General features: G+C 49.7%; 7 non-coding genes across 7 annotated transcripts; all 7 read left to right on the top strand.

The window, feature by feature from the left end:
* Positions 1 to 688: 688 nt before the first annotated feature.
* Positions 689 to 761, top strand: TRNAV-UAC (transfer RNA valine (anticodon UAC)). The gene has a single exon. It is a non-coding gene; the product is annotated as a tRNA-Val (tRNA).
* A 420-nt stretch (positions 762 to 1,181) lies between these two features.
* Positions 1,182 to 1,256, top strand: TRNAV-UAC (transfer RNA valine (anticodon UAC)). Its single transcript has one exon. It is a non-coding gene; the product is annotated as a tRNA-Val (tRNA).
* A 7,388-nt stretch (positions 1,257 to 8,644) lies between these two features.
* TRNAV-UAC (transfer RNA valine (anticodon UAC)) lies at positions 8,645 to 8,717 on the top strand. Its single transcript has one exon. It is a non-coding gene; the product is annotated as a tRNA-Val (tRNA).
* Positions 8,718 to 11,115: 2,398 nt separating this feature from the next.
* Positions 11,116 to 11,188, top strand: TRNAV-UAC (transfer RNA valine (anticodon UAC)). Its single transcript has one exon. It is a non-coding gene; the product is annotated as a tRNA-Val (tRNA).
* Positions 11,189 to 12,104: 916 nt separating this feature from the next.
* On the top strand, positions 12,105 to 12,177 carry TRNAV-UAC (transfer RNA valine (anticodon UAC)). Its single transcript has one exon. It is a non-coding gene; the product is annotated as a tRNA-Val (tRNA).
* Positions 12,178 to 14,080: 1,903 nt separating this feature from the next.
* On the top strand, positions 14,081 to 14,153 carry TRNAV-UAC (transfer RNA valine (anticodon UAC)). Its single transcript has one exon. It is a non-coding gene; the product is annotated as a tRNA-Val (tRNA).
* Positions 14,154 to 15,551: 1,398 nt separating this feature from the next.
* TRNAV-UAC (transfer RNA valine (anticodon UAC)) lies at positions 15,552 to 15,624 on the top strand. The gene has a single exon. It is a non-coding gene; the product is annotated as a tRNA-Val (tRNA).
* Positions 15,625 to 27,497: the final 11,873 nt, after the last annotated feature.

Genomic DNA, 27,497 nt, shown 5'->3' with positions numbered 1-27,497 from the left:
GCTGATCGGTAGTGCTCCTCTCATGGATGGTTCTTCATGGTCTTAATCATAGTGTAGTGACCATCATGTCTGGTTTACATGCAGACAGTCCTGGGCTTAATCCTAAGTGAAACCATAAACTTTAAACTTTTTCAAAGAGTTTAAATGTAACAGAACCCGATTGGACCATGTGAACTGGCAGTGTATTTTCAGGGAGTGCATAGTGTAGTGGTCATCACGTCTGCTTTACACGCAGAAGGTCCTGGGTTCAATCCCCAGTGAAACCATAGGAAGAATGTTTTTGAAAGAGGTTACTTTAACCATAAAATAAAGCCCAAGATTACAAGCAAGATAAAAATATTGCAAGGCCATAGTCAGCACAGGAAGAAAATCCATGTGATGCATCTGTGGCTTTCTGATGCACTCTCGTCTTGGCTTTTTAATGGAAGGGTATTACCCCAACCTTGAGTGTGAAAGGTCCCAGCCGTACCCCCAAATCTCAGACCTCTAGTTGTTGCTGATCGGTAGTGCTCCTCTCATGGATGGTTCTTCATGGTCTTAATCATAGTGTAGTGACCATCATGTCTGGTTTACATGCAGACAGTCCTGGGCTTAATCCTAATTGAAACCATAAACTTTAAACTTTTTCAAAGAGTTTAAATGTAACAGAACCCGATTGGACCATGTTAACTGGCAGCACGATTTAAGGGGTTTCATAGTGTAGTGGTGATCACGTCTGCTTTACACTCAGAAGGTCCTGGGTTCAATCCCCAGTGAAACCATAGGAAGAATGTTTTTGAAAGAGGTTACTTTAACCATAAAATAAAGCCCAAGATTGCAAGCAAGATAAAAATATTGCAAGGCCATAGTCAGCACAGGAAGAAAATCCACGTGATGCATCTGTGGCTTTCTGATGCACTCTCGTCTTGGCTTTTTGATGGAAGGGTATTACCCCCACCTTGAGTGTTAAAGGTCCCAGCCGTGCCCCCAAATCTCAGACCTCTAGTTGTTGCTGATCGGTAGTGCTCCTCTCATGGATGGTTCTTCATGGTCTTAATCATAGTGTAGTGACCATCATGTCTGGTTTACATGCAGACAGTCCTGGGCTTAATCCTAAGTGAAACCATAAACTTTAAACTTTTTCAAAGAGTTTAAATGTAACAGAACCCGATTGGACCATGTGAACTGGCAGTGGATTTTCAGGTGTTTCATAGTGTAGTGGTCATCACGTCTGCTTTACACGCAGAAGGTCCTGGGTTCAATCCCCAGTGAAACCATAGGAAGAATGTTTTTGAAAGAGGTTACTTTAACCATAAAATAAAGCCCAAGATTACAAGCAAGATAAAAATATTGAAAGGCCATAGTCAGCACAGGAAGAAAATCCATGTGATTCATCTGTGGCTTTCTGATGCACTCTCGTCTTGGCTTTTTAATGGAAGGGTATTACCCCCACCTTGAGTGTGAAAGGTCCCAGCCGTACCCCCAAATCTCAGACCTCTAGTTGTTGCTGATCGGTAGTGCTCCTCTCATGGATGGTTCTTCATGGTCTTAATCATAGTGTAGTGACCATCATCAGGGCCGCCATCAGGAATTTCGGGGCCCCATACAACCAAAGTGTCTGGGCCCCCCACATTAATAAAAAAAAAAATAGTGTGTTCGCCCCACGCCTTGCTGGGAGGTATAATTTGATTCCGATCAATTCTAGAGAACTAGCTCATATTCCCCATTTTCCCCAGTGGCTTAAAATGTAACCTCTGTTATACAGTTATAAAATTGTAGAAACTAAATGTGAACAAGGTGCAATGTAAATGTCCCCATACAGACACTTACTTGTATAGCCGTCTCTTGTGCTCTGTATGCAGTGCGTTATATTCACCCCTGCAACGTACAATTTATAGCGTGTCTACAAGCCCAGCGGGGCTCATTATGATGGAGACTACAACATACAAGAGTGGGGTAGGGGTTCCCCTGTATTCAGAATGCTGTTGAGTACTAGGCAATGCCCCGTTTGGGGTTATTGAATTTCGAGGGTCTGGGGGGCTGTTTGATTTGTATATGTTCACCAATAATAATGCCCCCAGAGGTGCCCCCATATACTAATAATGCCCCCAGAGGTGCCCCCATATACTAATAATGCCCCCAGAGGTGCCCCCATACACTAATAATGCCCCCAGAGGTGCCCCCATACACTAATAATGCCCCCAGAGGTGCCTCCATACACTAATAATGCCCCCAGAGGTGCCCCCATATACTAATAATGCCCCCAGAGGTGCCCCCATATACTAATAATGCCCCCAGAGGTGCCCCCCATGAACTAATAATGCCCCCAGAGGTGCCCCCCATGAACTAATAATGCCCCCAGAGGTGCCCCCATATACTAATAATGCCCCCAGAGGTGCCCCCATATACTAATAATGCCCCCAGAGGTGCCCCCCAAGAACTAATAATGCCCCCAGAGGTGCCCCCATATACTAATAATGCCCCCAGAGGTGCCCCCATATACTAATAATGCCCCCAGAGGTGCCCCCATATACTAATAATGCCCCCAGAGGTGCCCCCCAAGAACTAATAATGCCCCCAGAGGTGCCCCCATATACTAATAATGCCCCCAGAGGTGCCCCCATATACTAATAATGCCCCCAGAGGTGCCCCCATATACTAATAATGCCCCCAGAGGTGCCCCATACACTAATAATGCCCCCAGAGGTGCCCCTATATACTAATAATGCCCCCAGAGGTGCCCCCATATACTAATAATGCCCCCAGAGGTGCCCCCATGAACTAATAATGCCCCCAGAGGTGCCCCCATACACTAATAATGCCCCCAGAGGTGCCCCCATACACTAATAATGCCCCCAGAGGTGCCCCCATACACTAATAATGCCCCCAGAGGTGCCCCCATATACTAATAATGCCCCCAGAGGTGCCCCCATATACTAATAATGCCCCCGGAGGTGCCCCCATATACTAATAATGCCCCCAGAGGTGCCCCCATACACTAATAATGCCCCCAGAGGTGCCCCCATGAACTAATAATGCCCCCAGAGTTGCCCCCATACACTAATAATGCCCCCAGAGGTGCCCCCATACACTAATAATGCCCCCAGAGGTGCCCCCCTACACTAATAATGCCCCCAGAGGTGCCCCCATATACTAATAATGCCCCCAGAGGTGCCCCCATATACTAATAATGCCCCCAGAGGTGCCCCCATATACTAATAATGCCCCAGAGGTGCCCCCATTCACTAATAATGCCCCCAGTGGTGCCCCCATGAGATAATAATGCCTCCAGAGGTGCCCCCATGAGCTAATAATGCCCCTAGAGGTGCCCCCATATACTAATAATGCCCCCAGAGGTGCCCCCATATACTAATAATGCCCCCAGAGGTGCCCCCATATACTAATAATGCCCCCAGAGGTGCCCCCCATGAACTAATAATGCCCCCATATGCTAATAATGCCCCCAGAGGTGCCCCCATATGCTAATAATGCCCCCAGAGGTGCCCCCATACACTAATAATGCCCCCAGAGGTGCCCCCCTCGAACTAATAATGCCCCCAGAGGTGCCCCTAAAAAAACAAACATCCTACTCACCTAATCCGCGCTGTGCAGGCAGCAGCTCTTCCTCCTCTTCGGGCTCCATCTTGCGAGCCGCAGGGACGGGACTTCCGGCAGGCGTGATGACGTCACATGATCACGCCTGCCGGAGAGGTCACGGCCCGGCCTCCCATAGGCTGCTGGTATGAAGTGCCGGCAGCCAGGCCTGTATTTAGAGTTTATGCTGCCCTAGGCACTTTGCACGCTGAGGTGCCCCCCCCCCCATTACTGTACATGCATGGTATATACCCTGGCACTTGGGTGCCGCTCTGCTTGATGCCCGCTATTCTCATCAAACAGACGTGATGGAGGAAGGAAGGAGGCCGGGGACGTCTTAGTTCGGGGGCCGCTTCTGTCCAGTGTCGGACTGGGGCACCTGGGGCCACCAATATAGAACCAGTGAGACACGACATGCTGACCCGCTCCTTTCCTGAATTCATCTGTATCTGTGACAAATCCCTACATTTATACAGCTCTCAGGGTATGCTGGGAGTTGTAGTCTCTGAGAGGACAACCCTATAATAAATCACTGTGTGCAGAGTCTCCTGGTGGCTGCAATCTGTGGGTGACAACCATCAGCCCTGAAGGTCCAGCAATACATCTGTCTAAACTGTACTACAACTCCCAGCATACTCTGAGGGCTGCAGACTGTCAGTACATGCTGGGAGTTGTAGTGCCTGCAGCTGTTGTAGTTGGGTCCTATACACTGGATGCTTTGTGGCATATAAGAATACAAAGATCTGTGGGGGCTCAGTGCAGGGAGGTGACCCAGAACATCACTAATAGGGGATAGGGGGAGATGGTTTTGTTCTGTCCCCTATTAGTGATGTTCTGGGGTCACTTCCCTGCACTGAGCCCCCACAGATCTATGTATTCTTATATGCTACAAAGCATCCAGTGTATAATGCACCTAGGACCCAACTACAACAGCTGCAGGCACTACAACTCCCAGCATTTACTGACAGTCTGCAGCCCTCAGCATATGCTGGGAGTTGTAGTGCCTGCGGCTGTTGTAGTTGGGTCCTAGTTTAAAAGTTTGCGCTAGTGTACTGTAGTGACTGCGGGGCTGTGTCAGTACACTACTGCAAACAATACACTGACCCATTTAGACCCCAATGGTACACAGGCTCTGCACACTATAGAAGTGATTACAGTGCAGTTACTAATGACTCACCGGTGACGTCTTCTCCGATTGCCGTCGCTTCTTGCTTTCTTCTCCATCTGGCGCAGCAATCAAGAAGACTTCTCCGACCACAACTAGTCTGCAAGCAGGCAGCTGGGGGTGACTGGGGAAGGGAGGCAGATGGGTGTGCCAGGGGAAGCCGCTGGGGTGAAGGGGAGAAGCTGGGGTGACAGGGGGAAGGAGAGCAGCTGGGGTGACGGGGAGCAGCTAGGGGTGGCAGGGGGGAGAATCTGGGGAGGCAGAGGGAGCAGCTGGGGGCAGGGGGAGTAGATGGGGGCAGGAGGAGGAGCAGATGGGGGGCAGGGGGAGCAGCTGGGGTGAGAGGGGCAGGGGTAGTAGATGGGGGCAGGGGGAGCAGCTGGGGGGGCAGAGGGAGCAATGTGGGGCAGAGGGATCAGCTCGGGGGCAGCAGCTGGGGTGGCAGGGGGAGTAGATGGGGGGCAGGAGGAGCAGCTGGGGTGGCAGGCAGGGGAGCAGATAGGTGGCAGCTAGGGTGGCAGGGAGAAGATTGGGCAGCTGGAGTGGCAGGGGGAGAAGATGGGGGACAGGCGGAGGAGCAGATGGGGCAGGGGGAGAAGATGGGGGGCAGGAGGAGCAGCTGGGGGGCAGGGAGAGCAGCTGGAGGTGCTGGTGGAGAGGCTAGGGGGTGCAGGAGGAGAGGCTGGGGGGTGCTGACAGAGAGGCTGGGGGTGCTGACAGAGAGGCTGGGGGGGTGCTGACGGAAAGGCTGGGGGAGAGGCTGGGGGTGCAGGAGGGTAGGCTAGGGGGAGAGGTTGTGGGGTGCAGGAGGAGAGGCTTTGGGGTGCAGGAGGAGAGGCTGTGGGGTGCAGGAGGAGAGGCTGTGGGGTGCAGGAGGAGAGGCTGGAGGAGAGGCTGGGGGTGCAGGAGAAGAGGCTGTGGGAGAGGCTGTGGGGTGCAGGAGGAGAGGCTGAGGGGTGCAGGAGAAGAGGCTGGGTGAGGCTGTGGGGTGCAGGAGGAGAGGCTGTGGGGTGCAGGAGAAGAGGCTGGGGGAGAGGCTGTGGGGTGCAGGAGGAGAGGCTGGGGGTGCAGGAGGAGAGGCTGGGGGGTGCAGGAGGAGAGGCTGGGGGAGAGGCTGGGGGGTGCAGGAGGAGAGGCTGGGGGAGAGGCTGGGGGGTGCAGGAGGAGAGGCTGGGGGTTGCAGGAGGAGAGGCTGGGGGGTGCAGGAGGAGAGGCTGGAGGGGGGGTACAAGAGGAGAGGCTGGAGAGGGGGTACAAGAGGAGAGGCTGGAGGGGGGGTACAAGAGGAGAGGCTGGAGGGGGGGTACAAGAGGAGAGGCTGGAGGGGGGTACAAGAGGAGAGGCTGGAGGGGGGGTACAGGAGGAGAGGCTGGAGGGGGGGTACAGGAGGAGAGGCTGGAGGGGGGGTACAGGAGGAGAGGCTGGAGGGGGGGTGCAGGAGGAGAGGCTGGAGGGGGGGTACAGGAGGAGAGGCTGGAGGGGGGGTACAGGAGGAGAGGCTGGAGGGGGGGTACAGGAGGAGAGGCTGGAGGGGGGGGTACAGGAGGAGAGGCTGGAGGGGGGGTACAGGAGGAGAGGCTGGAAGGGGGTACAGGAGGAGAGACTGGAAGGGGGTGCAGGAGGAGAGGCTGGAGGGGGGGTACAGGAGGGGGGTACAGGAGGAGAGGCTGGAAGGGGGTACAGGAGGAGAGGCTGGAGGGGGGGGGTACAGGAAGAGAGGCTGGAGGGGGGGGTACAGGAAGAGAGGCTGGAGGGGGGGGTACAGGAGGAGAGGCTGGGGGAAGAGGGAGCGGCCGGGGGAGCCAGGGGAGCAGAGGGAGCAGAGGCAGGTGAGGGAGCAGAGGCAGGTGAGGCAGGTCCCCCCTTCCCATGCAGCTTTGGTCCGGTGAGCTTCCGGCACACGCTGCCTCTATCACTGGCCGGAAGCTCACAGCTGCAGCCCCGCGGTCCAGGAACTTCTCTCCTGCTGGGCGCGATGACGTCACGTGCGCCGCTGCCGAGCAGGAGAGAAGGACCGCAGGGCTGCAGCTGTGAGCTTCCGGCCAGTGATAGAGGCAGCGTGTGCCGGAAGCTCACCGGACCGAAGCGGCACAACCCCCCCCCCCCAGGTGGCAAGGGGGGCCGTGCGGGCACCCCTAGCGTAGCGGTCGGGGTGGGGGGGTAGCGGTCGGGGTGGGGAGGTAGCGGTCGGGCGGGAGGCGGCGGGCCCGCCGGGCCCCCCCCCATGTCTCTTAAGGGTCCGGGCCCCATACGGCAGTACCGGTTGTACTGCCCAATCGGCGGCCCTGACCATCATGTCTGGTTTACATGCAGACAGTCCTGGGCTTAATCCTAAGTGAAACCATAAATTTAAACTTTTTCAAAGAGTTTAAATGTAACAGAACCCGATTGGACCATGTGAACTGGCAGTGGATTTTCAGGTGTTTCATAGTGTAGTGGTCAACACGTCTGCTTTACACGCAGAAGGTCCTGGGTTCAATCCCCAGTGAAACCCATAGGAAGAATGTTTTTGAAAGAGGTTACTTTAACCATAAAATAAAGCCCAAGATTACAAGCAAGATAAAAATATTGAAAGGCCATAGTCAGCACAGGAAGAAAATCCATGTGATTCATCTGTGGCTTTCTGATGCACTCTCGTCTTGGCTTTTTAATGGAAGGGTATTACCCCCACCTTGAGTGTGAAAGGTCCCAGCCGTACCCCCAAATCTCAGACCTCTAGTTGTTGCTGATCGGTAGTGCTCCTCTCATGGATGGTTCTTCATGGTCTTAATCATAGTGTAGTGACCATCATGTCTGGTTTACATGCAGACAGTCCTGGGCTTAATCCTAATTGAAACCATAAACTTTAAACTTTTTCAAAGAGTTTAAATGTAACAGAACCCGATTGGACCATGTGAACTGGCAGTGTATTTTCAGGGGTTTCATAGTGTAGTGGTCATCATGTCTGCTTTACACGCAGAAGGTCCTGGGTTCAATCTCCAGTGAAACCATAGGAAGTATGTTTTTGAAAGAGGTTACTTTAACCATAAAATAAAGCCCAAGATTACAAGCAAGATAAAAATATTGCAAGGCCATAGTCAGCACAGGAAGAAAATCCATGTGATGCATCTGTGGCTTTCTGATGCACTCTCGTCTTGGCTTTTTAATGGAAGGGTATTACCCCCACCTTGAGTGTGAAAGGTCCCAGCCGTGCCCCCAAATCTCAGACCTCTAGTTGTTGCTGATCGGTAGTGCTCCTCTCATGGATGGTTCTTCATGGTCTTAATCATAGTGTAGTGACCATCATGTCTGGTTTACATGCAGACAGTCCTGGCTTAATCCTAAGTGAAACCATAAACTTTAAACTTTTTCAAAGAGTTTAAATGTAACAGAACCCGATTGGACCATGTGAACTGGCAGTGTATTTTCAGGGAGTGCATAGTGTAGTGGTCATCACGTCTGCTTTACACGCAGAAGGTCCTGGGTTCAATCCCCAGTGAAACCATAGGAAGAATGTTTTTGAAAGAGGTTACTTTAACCATAAAATAAAGCCCAAGATTACAAGCAAGATAAAAATATTGCAAGGCCATAGTCAGCACAGGAAGAAAATCCATGTGATGCATCTGTGGCTTTCTGATGCACTCTCGTCTTGGCTTTTTAATGGAAGGGTATTACCCCAACCTTGAGTGTGAAAGGTCCCAGCCGTACCCCCAAATCTCAGACCTCTAGTTGTTGCTGATCGGTAGTGCTCCTCTCATGGATGGTTCTTCATGGTCTTAATCATAGTGTAGTGACCATCATGTCTGGTTTACATGCAGACAGTCCTGGGCTTAATCCTAATTGAAACCATAAACTTTAAACTTTTTCAAAGAGTTTAAATGTAACAGAACCCGATTGGACCATGTTAACTGGCAGCACGATTTAAGGGGTTGCATAGTGTAGTGGTCATCACGTCTGCTTTACACGCAGAAGGTCCTGGGTTCAATCCCCAGTGAAACCATAGGAAGAATGTTTTTGAAAGAGGTTACTTTAACCATAAAATAAAGCCCAAGATTGCAAGCAAGATAAAAATATTGCAAGGCCATAGTCAGCACAGGAAGAAAATCCACGTGATGCATCTGTGGCTTTCTGATGCACTCTCGTCTTGGCTTTTTGATGGAAGGGTATTACCCCACCTTGAGTGTTAAAGGTCCCAGCCGTGCCCCAAATCTCAGACCTCTAGTTGTTGCTGATCGGTAGTGCTCCTCTCATGGATGGTTCTTCATGGTCTTAATCATAGTGTAGTGACCATCATGTCTGGTTTACATGCAGACAGTCCTGGGCTTAATCCTAAGTGAAACCATAAACTTTAAACTTTTTCAAAGAGTTTAAATGTAACAGAACCCGATTGGACCATGTGAACTGGCAGTGGATTTTCAGGTGTTTCATAGTGTAGTGGTCATCACGTCTGCTTTACACGCAGAAGGTCCTGGGTTCAATCTCCAGTGAAACCATAGGAAGAATGTTTTTGAAAGAGGTTACTTTAACCATAAAATAAAGCCCAAGATTACAAGCAAGATAAAAATATTGAAAGGCCATAGTCAGCACAGGAAGAAAATCCATGTGATGCATCTGTGGCTTTCTGATGCACTCTCGTCTTGGCTTTTTAATGGAAGGGTATTACCCCACCTTGAGTGTGAAAGGTCCCAGCCGTGCCCCAAATCTCAGACCTCTAGTTGTTGCTGATCGGTAGTGCTCCTCTCATGGATGGTTCTTCATGGTCTTAATCATAGTGTAGTGACCATCATGTCTGGTTTACATGCAGACAGTCCTGGGCTTAATCCTAAGTGAAACCATAAACTTTAAACTTTTTCAAAGAGTTTAAATGTAACAGAACCCGATTGGACCATGTGAACTGGCAGTGTATTTTCAGGGAGTGCATAGTGTAGTGGTCATCACGTCTGCTTTACACGCAGAAGGTCCTGGGTTCAATCCCCAGTGAAACCATTGGAAGAATGTTTTTGAAAGAGGTTACTTTAACCATAAAATAAAGCCCAAGATTACAAGCAAGATAAAAATATTGCAAGGCCATAGTCAGCACAGGAAGAAAATCCATGTGATGCATCTGTGGCTTTCTGATGCACTCTCGTCTTGGCTTTTTAATGGAAGGGTATTACCCCAACCTTGAGTGTTAAAGGTCCCAGCCGTGCCCCCAAATCTCAGACCTCTAGTTGTTGCTGATCGGTAGTGCTCCTCTCATGGATGGTTCTTCATGGTCTTAATCATAGTGTAGTGACCATCATGTCTGGTTTACATGCAGACAGTCCTGGGCTTAATCCTAAGTGAAACCATAAACTTTAAACTTTTTCAAAGAGTTTAAATGTAACAGAACCCGATTGGACCATGTGAACTGGCAGTGGATTTTCAGGTGTTTCTTAGTGTAGTGGTCATCACGTCTGCTTTACACGCAGAAGGTCCTGGGTTCAATGCCCAGTGAAACCATAGGAAGAATGTTTTTGAAAGAGGTTACTTTAACCATAAAATAAAGCCCAAGATTACAAGCAAGATAAAAATATTGAAAGGCGGTAGTCAGCACAGGAAGAAAATCCATGTGATTCATCTGTGGCTTTCTGATGCACTCTCGTCTTGGCTTTTTAATGGAAGGGTATTACCCCCACCTTGAGTGTGAAAGGTCCCAGCCGTACCCCCAAATCTCAGACCTCTAGTTGTTGCTGATCGGTAGTGCTCCTCTCATGGATGGTTCTTCATGGTCTTAATCATAGTGTAGTGACCATCATGTCTGGTTTACATGCAGACAGTCCTGGGCTTAATCCTAAGTGAAAACATAAATTTTAAACTTTTTCAAAGAGTTTAAATGTAACAGAACCCGATTGGACCATGTGAACTGGCAGTGTATTTTCAGGGGTTTCATAGTGTAGTGGTCATCATGTCTGCTTTACACGCAGAAGGTCCTGGGTTCAATCTCCAGTGAAACCATAGGAAGTATGTTTTTGAAAGAGGTTACTTTAACCATAAAATAAAGCCCAAGATTACAAGCAAGATAAAAATATTGCAAGGCCATAGTCAGCACAGGAAGAAAATCCATGTGATGCATCTGTGGCTTTCTGATGCACTCTCGTCTTGGCTTTTTAATGGAAGGGTATTACCCCCACCTTGAGTGTGAAAGGTCCCAGCCGTGCCCCCAAATCTCAGACCTCTAGTTGTTGCTGATCAGTAGTGCTCCTCTCATGGATGGTTCTTCATGGTCTTAATCATAGTGTAGTGACCATCATGTCTGGTTTACATGCAGACAGTCCTGGGCTTAATCCTAAGTAAAACCATAAACTTTAAACTTTTTCAAAGAGTTTAAATGTAACAGAACCCGATTCGACCATGTGAACTGGCAGCACGTTTTCAGAGGTTTCATAGTGTAGTGGTCATCACGTCTGCTTTACACGCAGAAGGTCCTGGGTTCAATCCCCAGTGAAACCATTGGAAGAATGTTTTTGAAAGAGGTTACTTGAACCATAAAATAAAGCCCAAGATTACAAGCAAGATAAAAATATTGCAAGGCCATAGTCAGCACAGGACGAAAATCCAATTGATGCATCTGTGGCTTTCTGATGCACTCTCGTCTTGGCTTTTTGATGGAAGGGTATTACCCCCGCCTTGAGTCTGAGAGGTCCCAGCCGTGCACCCAAATCTCAGACCTCTAGTTGTTGCTGATCGGTAGTGCTCCTCTCATGGATGGTTCTTCATGGTCTTAATCATAGTGTACTGACCATCATGTCTTGTTTACATGCAGACAGTCCTGGGCTTAATCCTAAGTGAAACCATAAACTTTAAACTTTTTCAAAGAGTTTAAATGTAACAGAACCCGATTGGACCATGTGAACTGGCAGTGGATTTTCAGGGGTTTCATAGTGTAGTGGTCATCATGTCTGCTTTACACGCAGAAGGTCCTGGGTTCAATCTCCAGTGAAACCATAGGAAGAATGTTTTTGAAAGAGGTTACTTTAACCATAAAATAAAGCCCAAGATTACAAGCAAGATAAAAATATTGCAAGGCCATAGTCAGCACAGGAAGAAAATCCATGTGATGCATCTGTGGCTTTCTGATGCACTCTCGTCTTGGCTTTTTAATGGAAGGGTATTACCCCACCTTGAGTGTGAAAGGTCCCAGCCGTGCCCCCAAATCTCAGACCTCTAGTTGTTGCTGATCGGTAGTGCTCCTCTCATGGATGGTTCTTCATGGTCTTAATCATAGTGTAGTGACCATCATGTCTGGTTTACATGCAGACAGTCCTGGGCTTAATCCTAAGTGAAACCATAAACTTTAAACTTTTTCAAAGAGTTTAAATGTAACAGAACCCGATTGGACCATGTTAACTGGCAGCACGATTTCAGGGGTTTCATAGTGTAGTGGTCATCACGTCTGCTTTACACGCAGAAGGTCCTGGGTTCAATCCCCAGTGAAACCATAGGAAGAATGTTTTTGAAAGAGGTTACTTTAACCATAAAATAAAGCCCAAGATTACAAGCAAGATAAAAATATTGCAAGGCCATAGTCAGCACAGGAAGAAAATCCATGTGATGCATCTGTGGCTTTCTGATGCACTCTCGTCTTGGCTTTTTGATGGAAGGGTATTACCCCCGCCTTGAGTCTGAGAGGTCCTAGCCGTGCACCTAAATCTCAGACCTCTAGTTGTTGCTGATCGGTAGTGCTCCTCTCATGGATGGTTCTTCATGGTCTTAATCATAGTGTACTGACCATCATGTCTGGTTTACATGCAGACAGTCCTGGGCTTAATCCTAAGTGAAACCATAAACTTTAAACTTTTTCAAAGAGTTTAAATGTAACAGAACCCGATTGGACCATGTGAACTGGCAGTGGATTTTCAGGGGTTTCATAGTGTAGTGGTCATCATGTCTGCTTTACACGCAGAAGGTCCTGGGTTCAATCTCCAGTGAAACCATAAGAAGAATGTTTTTGAAAGAGGTTACTTTAACCATAAAATAAAGCCCAAAATTACAAGCAAGATAAAAATATTGCAAGGCCATAGTCAGCACAGGAAGAAAATCCATGTGATGCATCTGTGGCTTTCTGATGCACTCTCGTCTTGGCTTTTTAATGGAAGGGTATTACCCCCACCTTGAGTGTGAAAGGTCCAGCTGTGCCCCCAAATCTCAGACCTCTAGTTGTTGCTGATCGGTAGTGCTCCTCTCATGGATGGTTCTTCATGGTCTTAATCATAGTGTAGTGACCATCATGTCTGGTTTACATGCAGACAGTCCTGGGCTTAATCCTAAGTGAAACCATAAACTTTAAACTTTTTCAAAGAGTCTAAATGTAACAGAACCCGATTCGACCATGTGAACTGGCAGCACATTTTCAGAGGTTTCATAGTGTAGTGGTCATCACGTCTGCTTTACACGCAGAAGGTCCTGGGTTCAATCCCCAGTAAAAACCATAGGAAGAATGTTTTTGAAAGAGGTTACTTGAACGATAAAATAAAGCCCAAGATTACAAGCAAGATAAAATATTGCAAGGCCATAGTCAGCACAGGACGAAAATCCACTTGATGCATCTGTGGCTTTCTGATGCACTCTCGTCTTGGCTTTTTGATGGAAGGGTATTACCCCCGCCTTGAGTCTGAGAGGTCCCAGCCGTGCACCCAAATCTCAGACCTCTAGTTGTTGCTGATCGGCAGTGCTACTCTCATGGATGGTTCTTCATGGTCTTAATCATAGTGTACTGACCATCATGTCTGGTTTACATGCAGACAGTCCTGGGCTTAATCCTAAGTGAAACCATAAACTTTAAACTTTTTCAAAGAGTTTAAATGTAACAGAACCCGATTGGACCATGTGAACTGGCAGTGGATTTTCAGGGGTTTCATAGTGTAGTGGTCATCATGTCTGCTTTACACGCAGAAGGTCCTGGGTTCAATCTCCAGTGAACTATAGGAAGAATGTTTTGAAAGAGGTTACTTTAACCATAAAATAAAGCCCAAGATTACAAGCAGATAAAAATATTGCAAGGCCATAGTCAGCAACAGGAAGAAAATCCATGTGATGCATCTGTGGCTTTCTGATGCACTCTCGTCTTGGCTTTTTAATGGAAGGGTATTACCCCCACCTTGAGTGTGAAAGGTCCAGCCGTGCCCCCAAATCTCAGACCTCTAGTTGTTGCTGATCGGTAGTGCTCCTCTCATGGATGGTTCTTCATGGTCTTAATCATAGTGTAGTGACCATCATGTCTGGTTTACATGCAGACAGTCCTGGGCTTAATCCTAAGTGAAACCATAAACTTTAAACTTTTTCAAAGAGTTTAAATGTAACAGAACCCGATTGGACCATGTTAACTGGCAGCACGTTTTCAGAGGTTTCATAGTGTAGTGGTCATCACGTCTGCTTTACACGCAGAAGGTCCTGGGTTCAATCCCCAGTGAAACCATAGGAAGAATGTTTTGAAAGAGGTTACTTTAACCATAAATAAAGCCAAGATTACAAGCAAGATAAAAATATTGCAAGGCCATAGTCAGCACAGGACGAAAATCCACTTGATGCATCTGTGGCTTTCTGATGCACTCTCGTCTTGGCTTTTTGATGGAAGGGTATTACCCCCGCCTTGAGTCTGAGAGGTCCCAGCCGTGCACCCAAATCTCAGGACCTCTAGTTGTTGCGGATCGGTAGTGCTCCTCTCATGGATGGTTCTTCATGGTCTTAATCATAGTGTAGTGACCATCATGTCTGGTTTACAGCAGACAGTTCCTGGGCTTAATCCTAAGTGAAACCATAAACTTTAAACTTTTTCAAAGAGTTTAATGTAACAGAACCCGATTCGACCATGTTAACTGGCAGCACGTTTTCAGGGGTTTCATAGTTGTAGCGGTCATCACGTCTGCTTTACACGCAGAGGTCCTGGGTTCAATCTCCAGTGAAACATAGGAAGAATGTTTTTGAAAGAGGTTATTTAACCATAAAATAAAGCCCAAGATTACAAGCAAGATAAAAATATTGCAAGGCCATAGTCAGCACAGGAAGAAATCCACGTGATGCATCTGTGGCTTTCTGATGCACTCTGTCTTAGCTTTTGATGGAAGGGTATTACCCCCGCCTTGAGTCTGAGAGGTCCCAGCCGTGCACCCAAATCTCAGACCTCTAGTTGTTGCTGATCGGTAGTGCTCCTCTCATGGATGGTTCTTCATGGTCTTAATCATAGTGTACTGACCATCATGTCTGGTTTACATGCAGACAGTCCTGGGCTTAATCCTAAGTGAAACCATAAACTTTAAACTTTTTCAAAGAGTTTAAATGTAACAGAACCCGATTGGACCATGTGAACTGGCAGTGATTTTCAGGGGTTTCATAGTGTAGTAGGTCATCATGTCTGCTTTACACGCAGAAGGTCCTGGGTTCAATCTCAGTGAAAACATAGGAAGATGTTTTTGAAAGAGGGTACTTTAACCATAAAATAAAGCCCAAGATTACAAGCAAGATAAAAATATTGCAAGGCCATAGTCAGCACAGGAAGAAAATCCATGTGATGCATCTGTGGCTTTCTGATGCACTCTCGTCTTGGCTTTTTAATGGAAGGGTATTACCCCCACCTTGAGTGTGAAAGGTCCCAGCCGTGCCCCAAATCTCAGACCTCTAGTTGCTGATCGGTAGTGCTCCTCTCATGGATGGTTCTTCATGGTCTTAATCATAGTGTAGTGACCATCATGTCTGGTTTACATGCAGACAGTCCGGGCTAATCCTAAGTGAAACCATAAAACTTTAAACTTTTTCAAAGAGTTTAAATGTAACAGAACCCCATTGGACCATGTGAACTGGCAGCACGTTTTCAGAGGGTTTCATAGTGTAGTGGTCATCACGTCTGCTTTACACGCAGAAGGTCCTGGGTTCAATCCCCAGTGAAACCATAGGAAGAATGTTTTTGAAAGAGGTTACTTTAACATAAAATAAAGCCAAGATTACAAGCAAGATAAAAATATTGGCAAGGCCATAGTCAGCACAGGACGAAAATCCACGTGATGCATTCTGTGGCTTTCTGATGCACTCTCGTCTTGGCTTTTTGTCGGAAGGGCGGCCACATCACCCCGCGTAATGCGTCTGAGGGGTCCACAGCCGGGCCCCCAAATCTCAGCCTTAGGTGTTGCTGATCGGTAGTGCTCCTCTCATGGATGGTTCTTCACAGTCTCCTCACAGTGTACTGACAGCATGTCTGGTTACATGCAGACAGTGGTGGGCTTAATCATTAGTGAAACCATAATTTGGAACTTTTTTGGAGTTTAAATGTGCAGAACTGATTGGACCATGTTAACTGAAAGCAATTCCAGGGGCCTCAAAACCTGTAGTCTCTGTTGTGTTACTTCTGGGATCAAGATCAGCATGAGACAATAGGCACTTAGCGAATCAGTGGAACCACACAAAGTGACAAGGCTATATCCTTTTTAACCTTGGGGAACTCCTACCCAATAATGTTCTACAAAATACAAAAAAAGTCATACAGGGACTCACAGGTGACATCTTCTTTCATCTGAGGCGTCACTTTCCTTTTCCTCTCCATCCAGCCCAGGCCATTGTGATGATTTCTTGCAGATACAATTCATCTCTTTTGAACCTGCCAGACAAACATCTTAGGCTCCGCCCTTATCCAGCAACTTACTTTTTTCCAACCCCTAAGATTCTACACAAATTCCACTTAAGGGTATATTCACACGGGCGGGCTCGCAGCGAGATTCTCGCTGCGAGCCCGGCAGGTCCTGTCAGTTCCCATAAACTACATACTTGCTGCGGTCTAAACGACCGCAGCGAGTATGTAATTGTACCGCGCTTAACCCCTTCTACTCCCGCCGGCTGTAAGCAGCATACATTACCTGTCCTCGCTGCACGGGTCCGGCGTCCTGCTCTCCCGTCCGGCCAATTAGTGTGTTGCCCAGCCGCAGCCACTGATTGGCCGAGCGGGAGAGCAGGACGCCGGACCCGTGCAGCAAGGACAGGTAATGTATGCTGCTTACAGCGGGGGATCCGGCGGGAGTAGAAGGGGTTAAGCGCGGTATAATTACATACTCGCTGCAGTCGTTTAGACCGCAGCAAGTATGTAGTGTATGGGAACTGACAGGACCTGCCGGGCTCGCTGCGAGCCCGCCCGTGTGAATATACCCTAAGGTGTCATGTGCAGTAAAGCAAGGAGGTATGTGTTACCCCCTGTATGTAGGATCCCCTGCTGTGCCCCCATATAGAAATAATGCATATAGTAATAGAGCCCCCTGCTGTGCCCTGCATATAGTAATAGAGCCCCCTGCTGTGCCTTGCATATAGTAATAGAGTCCGCTGTGTCTGCATATAGTAATAGAGCCCCCTGTGTCCTGCATATAGTAATAGAGCCCCCTGCTGTGCCCTGCATATAGTAATAGAGCCCCCTGTGCCCTTCATATGGTAACAGAGCCCCCTGTGTCCTGCATATAGTAATAGAGCCCCTTGTGCCCTGCATATAGTAATAGAGCCCCCTGTGCCCTGCATATAGTAAAAGAGCCCCCTGTGCCCTGCATATAGTAATAGAGCCCCCTGCATTGCAAAAAAAACCCCATTATACTTACCTAATCCAGGGATGGCAGCTTGTCTTCTCTCTTTTGGCCTCAGGCCTGAGAACGAGGACAGCTCGCCTGCTGGAGGGAGAGATCACAGCCCCGGTAAGGCGCCGGGGAGGACGGAGGACCCTCAGATGCCACAAGGAAAGTGGTCCATCGCAGGGGGGCGGGGCGCCGTATCGGCGCAGCACGCCGCTGGGCTCCCTTGAGGTGTCTGAGGGTTTTATACCCCTGCCCCCCGCGCCGTACCGCTACCCGCACGGCGCTAGGGGGGCCCTTCTCGAGTTGGGGGGCAAGGGGCAGTGCGGGCCCCCCTCGCTGGTGGGCCGGGTCGCAGTCGCGACTGTGGCGACCGCTATAGCTACGCCACTGAGTGCAGAGCAGTGTAACACACCTCTCATTCTCTTATGCTCTTTAATTATATTTGAGCTACAGCCTGTAAGTGAAGTTTGTGTCACTTACACAAGCTGTCTCCCCCAACTCCCAGGCCCACTGGTTTGAAGGATTGAGGAGTGTTTGAAGGAAGAGGAGAAGTGAGGGACTAAACAGAAGCCAGGTGAGTATGTATATATGTTTGTATTTATTCAAAGTGGCACAGCTTACAGGTGTGGGTGGGGGGCTTACAGAGTGGGAATTACCTACAGGGGAGGATGTTTATTTCTGGGGGAGGGGGGCACTACAGAGAGCATTACCTAGTAAGCTTACTATAAGGGCATAACCTGCATGAAGAATGCATGGGGGGACTACCAAACCTGGAGGCTAGTTAAATGGGGGATTGTACTTATTGGGTGGGGGCTACCTAAAGTGCACACAAGGGCCTAACTACTATATGAATGCACTGAAGATCTCCTATACTATATGGGGGCACAGAGTTGCACACAGGGCATAACTTCTTATATAGGGCACGGGGGATTGACACTATGTAAAACATTTTATGCGGTGCGTACTGGAGGTTGGCCCTGTAAGTTTTTTTTTGCTATGGGGCCCTCATAAACCCTAACTCGACCCCTGGTGAATGGGGGAAATGCTGTATAGTGTCTGTGTGTGTGCGTGTTTGTGTGTGTGTGTGTGTGTGGGGGGGGGGGGGGGGGTTGGATGCTGCATACTGTGTGTATGTGTATGGGTGATGCTGCATAGTGTGTGTATGTGTGTGGGGGATGCTGCCAGGCCTGTATTTAGAGTTCATGCTGGGGGCAGGGGGAGAAGCTGGGGGGCAGGGGGAGAAGCTGGGGGGGGGGGGGGCAGAAGGAGAAGCTGGGGGGCAGGGGGGGAGAGGGAGCAGCCAGGGGGAAGAAGGAGAGGCCACCCCCCCCCCACCCCCCCCCACCCCCAGTGCAGTTACAGGGCAGGGGTGAGCTTCCGCACACACAGCCTGTATCACACAGGCCGGAAGCTCACAGCTGCAGCCCCGCTGTCCCGAAACTTCACTCCTGCTCGGCGGCGGCGCATGTGACGTCATCACGTAGCTGCCGAGCAGGAGAGAAGTTCACTGAACTCCGGCCAACTTGTCCGCCCTACCAAAGTGGGCACAGTATAGCAGCACTCTCTGTCCGGCTAGAGAGGGGTTACAGCTATACAGAGATTACCTTCACAGTCCTGTCCCCTAATGCAAGCCCCAGCCTGAAGTGGATCTGCCATAATTTGGAAGGTGAGGGAGACTTCCTGGGTCAGAGTACAGTGCTGTAGACCCCGCTATGCAGACCATGCCCCCCCACTCGTGCTCCCATCCAGTACAGGGAGCTCTTAAACCAAAGCAATGCTCTTAAACTAAGTCACAATTTTGAAAAACTGTGAGCTCTTAAACCAAAATGCTCTTAAACCAAGTTACTCTTAAACCAAGGTACCACTGTATATATTGCACCAAGATATATGCATGCACACACTTGTTACACCAACATGCAAATACATATATTTACACATGTACACTAGGACATACACAGTACAGATGCATACTCACCATCCTAAGGGGTTCTGGTATCAGGGTTTTCCCTATACTCCATTTTTAGCAGTGAGGGGGCTGGGGGTCTCTGGGCACAGGACAGGACTATGGAGCTGTCACTGCTCTGATCCTGCTCTCTCAGGTCTGACTGGCTAAACCTACACAGACTGATGGAATACAAGCTTATCCTTCCCCATCCTCTTTTTTCCTGACTCGACCTCTGCAGCCACATAAGAGTGATGTTATGGAGGGCAGAGCAGCATATGGCAGGAGAGAGGAGAGGAGGGGGAGATGAGGGGGAGGGTAAACTGGGACATCCCTAATCTCAGGAGAACAGGACTGGGGAGCAGCTGGATAACCCTCATTACAGCTGCCCTGCACTCCTGCTCCATCTCACAGTAACACAGATCAGTGACACAATACACTCACCTGCCTTCCCTGTCACTGCTGACTCCCAGGCTTCTGAGGAAATGTACAGGACTGCGCCCCCTACAGGCTGGGAGGAGCGCCCTCTGAGACAAAACAGTCCCTCATGGGTCCCTGGGTACACACAACATCCTGTTGCTAACGGTGCAGCCTGGGGGAGAGGCCTGAACCCTGCAGAGCGTTCTGGCAGAGGGGAGATCACTATATACAGTGGTCGGGAACTGGGCAGACCTCCTCCATAGACACACAGATAGGTGGTAAGGGGACCTTGCCAGGCCCCCCCTGTAGTGTGCCCTTGTCTGCCCCCTCATGTAGTCTGCCCCCTCATGTACTGTGCCCCTGTCTGCCCTCTCATATAGTGTGCCCCTGTCTGCCCCCTCATGTACTGTGCCCCTGTCTGCCCCCTCATGTAGTGTGCCCTTGTCTGCCCTCTCATGTAGTGTAACCCTGTCTGCCCCCTCATGTAGTTTGCCCCTGTCTGCCCCCTCATGTAGTGTGCCCTTGTCTGCCCCCTCATGTAGTGTGCCCTTGTCTGCCCCCTCATGTAGTGTGCCCTTGTCTACCCCCTCATGTAGTGTGCCCTTGTCTGCCCCCTCATGTAGTGTGCCCTTGTCTGCCCCCTCATGTAGTGTGCCCTTGTCTGCCCCCTCATGTAGTTTGCCCCTGTCTGCCCCCTCATGTAGTGTGCCCTTGTCTGCCCCCTCATGTAGTGTGCCCTTGTCTGCCCCCTCATGTAGTGTGCCCTTGTCTGCCCCCTCATGTAGTGTGCCTCTGTCTGCCCCCTCATGTAGTGTACCCCTGTCTGCCCCCTCATGTAGTGTAACCCTGTCTGCCCCCTCATGTAGTGTGCCCTTGTCTGCCCCCTCATGTAGTGTGCCCTTGTCTGCCTCCTCATGTAGTGTGCCTCTGTCTGCCCCCTTATGTAGTGTGCCCTTGTCTGCCCCCTCATGTAGTGTGCCTCTGTCTGCCCCCTCATGTAGTGTAACCCTGTCTGCCCCCTCATGTAGTGTGCCTCTGTCTGCCCTCTCATGTAGTGTGCCCTTGTCTGCCCCCTCATGTAGTGTGCCCTTGTCTGCCCCCTCATGTAGTGTGCCCTTGTCTGCCCCCTCATGTAGAGTGCCCCTGTCTTCCCCCTCAGGTAGTGTGCCCTTGTCTGCCCCCTCATGTAGTGTGCCCCTGTCTGCCCCCTCAGGTAGTGTGCCTCTGTCTGCCCTCTCATGTAGTGTGCCCCTGTCTGCCCCCTCATGTAGTGTGCCCCTGTCTTCCCCCTCATGTAGTGTGCTTCTGTCTACCCTCTCATGTAGTTTGCCCCTGTCTGCCCCCTCATGTAGTGTGCTTCTGTCTACCCTCTCATGTAGTTTGCCCCTGTCTGCCCCCTCATGTAGTGTGCCACTGTCTGTCCCCTCATCTATTGAGTTCCTGTCTGCCCCCTCTGGATAAACAGGGATCTATTTACCACTGGGGGTAGCACACATGGGTCTATATACTACTGGGGGCAGCACACAAGGGGTATATACTACTGGGGACAGCACACAGGGGTCTGTATACTACTTGGGGCAGCACACAGGGATCTATATACTACTGGGGCAGCACACAGGGGTCTGTATACTACTGAGGGCAGCACACAGGGGTCTGTATACTCCAGGGGGCAGCACACAGGGGTCTATATACTACTGGGGGCAGCACACAAGGGGTATATACTACTGGGGGCAGAACACAAGGGGTATATACTATTGGGGGCAACACACAAGGGGTATATACTACTGGGGGCAACACACAGGGGTCTATACCACACTGGGACTGTACAGAGGGGCGTTACTACTATACTGGGGCACAGAGCATACCTAATTATTAAGTGGGGCACAGGGACACCTTAAAAGTATGGGGACACAGAGGGGTGTAACTACTATACAGGGGTACAGAGGACCTAACTACTATATGTGTTGGAACCTAAAATGTTTCTCTGACAGATTCTGGAGAGAGGATTTACAGCCAGAAGAAGACATCAAGGTGGCCCACGCTGGATGGAGAGAAAGAACATGTGAAAAACTGTGGTCAGAGAAGACGCCACCTGTGAGCAACTGGATGTAACTGCAGCTGTAACTCTGTAGCAATAGTGGTCATGGTGTGGCGGTATTATTCAATGGTATCATTGGTGATATCTTTCGATTTTGTTCAGTAATACAGTGTGGGGGCACTTTCAGGGCTTTATACTGTCTGTGGCACACCGGTTCTGATAACACTGGGTTTGGGGGGGGGGGCGTTCGCCATTAACCTTCTCTGCCTAGGGAACAAAAACTCCTTGTCCCGTCCCTGACTGCAGGAATTCTAGCGATCTAATCCATAGAGTGTGATGGGGAAAGGAACGGCCATTAGGTCATCAGAATTTCTATAGATGGTATTTATTGTGGGTGAGATATGACTGGTGAGGAGGCTGGGTCCATACCCGGCATGGCACCTTACCCACAGCATATCCATGATAATCTCCTCATCTTTTGGGGTTTTCTTTCCTCTATTTTCATTTTTTCCCCACGTCTTCTCTCCAACCAGAGGCCGACCTGCCGACATTTCTCGTCCCGCTCTCTTCTTTTCTGGCTTCTTGTCAGAGATTTTTTTCTGAAGAATCTGAAGAAGGAGTGGAAACGTTTAAAGTGCCTCTTCCTCTTAAATTATTCTGTTTTTTCGTATAGTGTCATGGCCACCGGTGCGTGTTTCTTTGGCTTGGGTATTAAATCCGCCACGTGTCTTATGATGGTGGTGACATCTATATGTGGCGGCCAATGGCTGCTGGTCTAGGCCTCATCCACAGTGGTGGCTTCTATCAGTTGCCTCTTCTGGAGTCACCTCTGGCACATCTGCAATATAAAAGAGAAGACATCAGAATCATCCTATGTTATGAGCCTCTACCTGCTGCTCCATAGACAGAATACAGGCCGCCATAGACAACACCCAGTATAACACTAACAGGGTAACTGAGGGGGATCAGGATCTAAATCTTAAAGGGGTACTCCAGAGAGAATAGTTTTCTTTCAAATCAACTGGTTTTAAAAAGTTATATAGATTTTTAATTTACTTCTATTTTTAAAAAAACGGTACTTATCAGCTGCTGTATGCCCTGCAGAAAGTGGTGCATTCTTTACGGTCTGACACAGTGCAAATCCACATAGAAAACCTCTCCTGCTCTGGACAGTTCCTGACATGGACAAAGGTGGCAGCAGAGAATGCACCATTTCCTTCAGGACATGCAGCACATGATAAGTACTGGAAGACTGGAGATTTTTAAATAGTAGAATAGAAAAAGAAAGAATAGAAGAATAGAAAAGGTAGAATACAAATCTATATAACTTTCTGACATCAGTTGATTTGAAAGAAGTTCCAGAGTTCCCCTTTAAGACACATCATATCCTTGATGTTATAGTAAGTATTACCTGGTTTATGGACAATCACCTCTGAGGCGATTGCCTGTCAGCAGGATGGTCACATAATACAATACACTACAGTAGTAGTACAGTGTATTGTATAAGTGATCAAAGTGTTACACTAGTGTACAGTAATGTAAACTAGTGTAAAAGTAAAAAAAAAGTGCACCAAAACAAAATGCATTACATTCCCCATATACAATAAACTGTTACATAAAAAAGATCAAAAACACAAATCCTATACATATTTGGTATCGCCACGTCCGTAAAGACCCAATCTATAAAACTTTATCAAAAACAATACCAGAATAGTTGTATTTTATCAATCTGCTTTATAAAATACGTCATAAAAGAGATCAAAAAGTCATATACATGTAAAACTACAGATCTTCCCGCAAAAAATAAGCCTAAAACCAGCTCTGTCGCGCAATAGATAAGAACGCTATGGATCTTGCAATGTGGCGATAGTTTTTGTGGGTTTTTGCTAGGGAGTTAGTTTCTATAGCGCCAAAGTGGTAATAGTTAAAAAAAACCTACACAAATGTGATATCGCTGTAACCATAGTGACCCAGACAATACATTTATTATGTTATTAGTGACCGTAACCACCCCAGATTGCCCGTAACCACCCCCAGATTGCCACATACTGCTCGCAACCACCCCAGATTGCCACAGACTGCTCGCAACCACCCCAGATTGCCACAGACTGCTCGCAACCACCCCAGATAGCCACAGACTGCTCGCAACCACCCCAGATTGCCCTTTACCGCCCCAGATAGCCACTCCCCCCCCCCCCCCCAAGAAAAAAAAACAAAAAAACTGTACATCCATCCATACAAATGGCTGCCTTACTGTAGGGGATTTAGTACCTACCCCTCCTCACTCCTGGCATACATTATGCAATGGAGCACTGCGAACTGAACAACGGCACAAGTGTGAACCTGGCCCTACCTACAGAAGGCAGCAGTGTATGAGCAGGCTCTCTATGTAGTATCTGTGTGATGCGGAGTGCCTCTCTGTGTATTATCAGTGTGATGTGGGGTCCCCCCTCTCTGTGTATTATCAGTGTGATGCGGGGTCCCCCCTCTCTGTGTATTATCAGTGAGATGCGGGGTCCCCCTCTCTGTGTATTATCAGTGTGATGCGGGGTCCCCCCTCTCTGTGTATTATCAGTGTGATGCGGGGTCCCCCCCTCTCTGTGTATTATCAGTGTGATGTGGGGTCCCCCCTCTCTGTGTATTACCAGTGTGATGCGGGGCCCCTCTCTGTGTATTATCAGTGTGATGCGGGGTCCTTCTCTGTGTATTATCAGTGTGATGCGGGGCCCCTCTCTGTGTATTATCAGTGTGATGCGGGGTCCCTCCTCTCTGTGTAGTATCAGTGGGATGCGGGGTCCCCCCTCTCTGTGTAGTATCAGTGGGATGCGGGGTCCCCCCTCTCTGTCTATTATCAGTGTGATGCGCGGTCCCCCTTCTCTGTGTAGTATCAGTGTGAAGCGGGGTCCCCCCCCCTCTGTGTAGTATCAGTGAGATGCGGGGTCCCCCCTCTCTGTCTATTATCAGTGTGATGTGGGGTCCCTCCTCTCTGTGTAGTATCAGTGTGATGCGGGGTCCCCCTCTCTGTGTATTATCAGTGTGATGCGGGGTCCCTCCTCTCTGTGTAGTATCAGTGAGATGCGGGGTCCCTCTCTCTGTGTATTATCAGTGTGATGTGGGGTCCCTCCTCTCTGTGTAGTATCAGTGTGATGTGGGGTCCCCCCCCCTCTGTGTAGTATCAGTGAGATGCGGGGTCCCCCCTCTCTGTGTATTATCAGTGTGATGTGGGGTCCCCCCCCCCTCTGTGTAGTATCAGTGAGATGCGGGGTCCCCCCTCTCTGTCTATTATCAGTGTGTTGTGGGGTCCCTCCTCTCTGTATATTATCAGTGTGATGCGGGGTCCCCCTCTCTGTGTAATATCAGTGTGATGCGGCGTCCCCCCCCCCTCTGTGTAGTATCAGTGAGATGCGGGGTCCCCCCTCTCTGTGTAGTATCAGTGTGATGCAGGGTCCCCCCTCTCTGTGTATTATCAGTGTGATGCGGGGTCCCCCCTCTCTATGTATTATCAGTGTGATGCGGGGTCCCCCCTCTCTGTGTATTATCAGTGTGATGTGGGGTCCTCCCTCTCTGTGTATTATCAGTGTGATGCGGGCCCCCCCTCTCTCTGTATTATCAGTGTGATGCGGGGTCCCCCCTCTCTGTGCATTATCAGTGTGATGCGGGGTCCCTCTCTGTGTAGTATCAGTGTGATGTGGGGTCCCCCCTCTCTGTTTATTATGAGTGTGATGCGGGGTCCCTCTCTGTGTAGTATCAGTGTGATGCGGGGTCCCTCTCTGTGTAGTTTCAGTGTGATGTGGGGTCCCTCCTCTCTGTGTATTACCAATGTGATGCGGGGTCCCTCTCTGTGTAGTATCAGTGTGATGCGGGGTCCCCCCTCTCTGTGCATTATCAGTGTGATGCGGGGTCCCTCTCTGTGTATTATCAGTGTGATGCGGGGTCCCCCTCTCTGTGTATTAGCAGTGTGATGCGGGGTCCCCCCTCTCTGTGTAGTATCAGTGTGATCCGGGGTCCCCCCTCTCTGTGTATTACCAGTGGGATGCGGGTCCCCCTCTTTGTGTATTATCAGTGTGATGCGGTGTCCCCCCTCTCTGTGTAACATCAGTGTGATGCGGGGTCCCCCCTCTCTGTGTAATATCAGTGTGATGCGGCGTCCCCCCCCCCCTGTGTAGTATCAGTGTGATGCGGGGTCCCCCCTCTCTGTGTAGTATCAGTGTGATGCGGGGTCCCTCCTCTCTGTGTAGTATAAGTGTGATGCGGGGTCCCCCCTCTCTGTGTATTATCAGTGTGATCCGGGGTCCCCCCTCTCTGTGTATTACCAGTGGGATGCGGGGTCCCCCTCTTTGTGTATTATCAGTGTGATGCGGGGTCCCCCCTCTCTGTGTAGTATCAGTGTGATGCGGGGTCCCCCCTCTCTCTGTATTATAAGTGTGATGCGGGGTCCCCCCTCTCTGTGTAGTATCAGTGTGATGCGGGGTCCCTCCTCTCTGTGTAGTATTAGTGTGATGCGGGGTCCCTCCTCTCTGTGTAGTATCAGTGTGATGCGGGGTCCCCCCTCTCTGTGTACTATCAGTGTGATGCAGGGTCCCTCTCTGTGTAGTACCAGTGTGATGCAGGGTCCCCCCTCTCTGTGTATTATTAGTGTGATGCGGGGTCCCCCCTCTCTGTGTATTATTAGTGTGATGCGGGGTCCCCCCTCTCTGTGTAGTATCAGTGTGATGCGGGGTCCCTCCTCTCTGTGTAGTATCACTGTGATGCAGGGTCCCCCCTCTCTGTGTAGTATCAGTGTGATGCGGGGTCCCTCCTCTCTGTGTAGTATCAGTGTGATGCGGGGTCCCCCCTCTCTGTGTAGTATTAGTGTGATGCGGGGTCCCCCCTCTCTGTGTAATATCAGTGTGATGCGGCGTCCCCCCCCCCCTGTGTAGTATCAGTGTGATGCGGGGTCCCTCTCTGTGTAGTATCAGTGTGATGCGGGGTCCCCCCTCTCTGTGTAGTATCAGTGTGATGCGGGGTCCCTCCTCTCTGTGTAGTATAAGTGTGATGCGGGCCCCCCCTCTCTCTGTATTATCAGTGTGATGCGGGGTCCCCCCTCTCTGTGTAGTATCAGTCTGATGCGGGGTCCCTCCTCTCTGTGTAGTATCAGTGTGATGCGGGGTCCCTCCTCTCTGTGTAGTATCAGTGTGATGCAGGGTCCCCTCTCTGTATATTATCAGTGTGATGCGGGTTCCCTCCTCTCTGTGTAGTATCAGTGTGATGCAGGGTCCCCCCCTCTCTGTGTATTAGTGTGATGCGGGTTCCCTCCTCTCTGTGTAGTATCAGTGTGATGCGGGGTCCCCCCCTCTCTGTGTATTAGTGTGATGCGGGTTCCCCCCTCTCTCTGTATTATCAGTGTGATGCGGGGTCCCTCCTCTCTGTGTAGTATGAGTGTGATGCGGGGTCCCCCCTCTCTGTGTAGTATCAGTGTGATGCAGGGTCCCTCTCTGTGTAGTATCAGTGTGATGCAGGGTCCCCCCTCTCTGTGTAGTATCAGTGTGATGCGGGGTCCCTCCTCTCTGTGTAGTATCACTGTGATGCAGGGTCCCCCCTCTCTGTGTAGTATCAGTGTGATGCGGGGTCCCCCCTCTCTGTGTATTATTAGTGTGATGCGGGGTCCCTCTCTGTGTAGTATCAGTGTCATGCAGGGTCCCTCTCTGTGTATTATTAGTGTGATGCGGGGTCCCTCTCTGTGTAGTATTAGTGTGATGCGGGTTCCCCCCTCTCTGTGTATTATCAGTGTAATGCGGGGTCCCCCCTCTCTGTGTAGTATCAGTGTGATGCGGGGTCCCC

The sequence above is a fragment of the Dendropsophus ebraccatus genome, chromosome 4 (assembly GCF_027789765.1).
Source record: "Dendropsophus ebraccatus isolate aDenEbr1 chromosome 4, aDenEbr1.pat, whole genome shotgun sequence".
NCBI classification, from domain to species: domain Eukaryota; kingdom Metazoa; phylum Chordata; class Amphibia; order Anura; family Hylidae; genus Dendropsophus; species Dendropsophus ebraccatus.
Note: the sequence above shows the minus strand (reverse complement) of the source record. Positions and strands in the feature narration are given on the sequence as shown.